Source organism: Orcinus orca, chromosome 18 (assembly GCF_937001465.1).
Source record: "Orcinus orca chromosome 18, mOrcOrc1.1, whole genome shotgun sequence".
NCBI lineage: Eukaryota > Metazoa > Chordata > Mammalia > Artiodactyla > Delphinidae > Orcinus > Orcinus orca.
In genome coordinates, this window is record NC_064576.1 from 18,065,001 (window position 1) to 18,067,272 (window position 2,272).

Here is a 2,272-nt window from a genome sequence, read left to right on the forward strand (position 1 = left end):
TACGTATGCAGTATTATACACAGGGACTTAGTTGAAGTCTTTGTAGGAACCAGTGGGAGGCTGGTGAATGGAAGACACCAGAATTGGTGGAGAAAGAAAGAGTGGAGATACTGGTACAGACTCTGACAAGATTATTAAGCTTTTGAGCTATGAAATCAGAAGTGAGTTGGGACTAAGGGATAAAATTTTGATAATGGCTATGGAGTGGGGTTGTAATCAAAATGGCAGGGAGGCGGACTGATAGGAAGAGGAAAGGGTGATCACAGTTAAACACATGACCCAGAATCAGAGAAACAGAAACAAGAGAGGCACTGAATCGGCTGCTGTTATAATGAGTGGGTCTTGGGAAGACACCTTTTATCTGGGATGGCCCAGTGATTCCCAGAGCATCCGTGGCCCCCAGATGAATGTTTTCTGTCTTAAATTGCATTGGTCACTGCCTTCTTCTGCTGTCCATGAGTCATCAGATATGATGTGATATCATTCTCTGATACCAAATTAACTCTTGACAACTGAACATGTGGGGAAGTTCAGCAGTGAACTAGATATAGGTTGATACATCCAGTTTCATGGGAACTACATACTATATCACCTATCACTGACATAAAACTAAAGTAGATGTGGGACAGAAATGGGTGTTTCTAACAGAACAACTTTTGACTGGAACTCTGAAAGAATTGTAATAGATTATAGCAGATTGTATTTTGACTATTAATCAACTGAATATAATATTAATATAACCACTCATTCACTTGTGTGTGTTTGTGAAGGTAAGTGATTGCATTCTCTAACTTGGGAAGCTGATACAAATAGTTTGATAGTGATTAACAAATCCACCTATGGATTTGCCTACATGAGAACAGTCAAATGATCAGTAATCATTATCTGTGAATATGATATCTAGCTCGCCAAACTGGGGACATGGAAATGCAAAGAAGATATAGGCAGACCCCCTTTTATTGTGCTTCTCTTTGTTGCCCTTTGCAAATATTGCATTTTTCACAAATTTTACAAATTAAAGGTTTGTGGCAACGCTTCAACCTTCAATTTAGAGCAAGTCTAAATTGGCGCCGTTTTTCCAACAACATTTGCTCAGTTCATGTCTCTGTGTCACATTTTGGTAATTCTTGCAATATTTAAAAATTTGTCATTATTATTATATTTGTTATGGTGATTATTTTTTAGGCATAATACTATTGCACACTTTCTAGACTACAGTATAGTGTAGATATAACTTTCATATGCACTGGGAAACCCAAAAATTTGTGTTACTCACTTTATTGCAGTATTCTCTTTACCGCAATAGTCTGGAACTGAACTTGCAATATCTCTGAGATACGGCTGTATTAGGATTAGAATAGACTTCTCCGCTCTTCCCCCATAGCCTGCAGTTCCCTGCGGAACTGTGGAAAGCAGGTGAGGACTACAGCAACAAAAAAGTCAATGTAAAGCAACAGCAATAATAACAATAACAATAATTTACCTGGTAAATCTGAAATGGCGACAAAATTCTGCCCCAACTGGGAGTTTTAAATTTTTCCTTTTCGGAGAGTATACTAACCACTGGCGGTCCTGAAGCAATAGGAGAGAGCAAGTAAGTAAAGGTTAGACTGACAGAGCAATAAGAAACTAAGTGTGGGTAGATTCTAAGACCGCCAAGGGCCACCATCTACTGTTCTCTGTGTGCACTGCCCCTTCCCCTGATCCTGAAGGCGGGACCCTCTGGCTCCTTTTAATCTTCTTAGACAAGATTAACTGCTGCATTTTTGCAGTACTTCATAGATGTGCTATCACATTTGATATATTTTAGAGTACATTCAAACAATATCAACTAAACTAGATTTAGAGGTTTAAAACACTCCATGTATTTTTCACTTTTGTTTTGACTCCGAAAGAAGAGCCTGTGTTTTTGTTCCCTAAAACTGCCTAGGTAGAACAGTATTGTTCATTTTATATGGAATTACTAGTCATTAGGAATTAGTCAACGTGAGTGTATTAAAGAAAAATTAAAGAATTTAAATCTGAACATTTCCAAAGCATCAAATCCTCCTTCAGGAAATCTTTAAAAGAAATGACCCTTTAAAAAAAAAAATCTCACTTTCTTTAGTTCCCACGGACACTCACTGAATAGCAAAGTTGCCATTATTCTGATGGCTAGAAGAAACAAAAGTAAAAAATTATTCTTGTACGGTCAGTTCTAGCCAATAGAAAATTGAGATTCAGTAATATAGATTAAGTAATCCCTTTCAACTTCATCTAAAGTCTTAAAGGC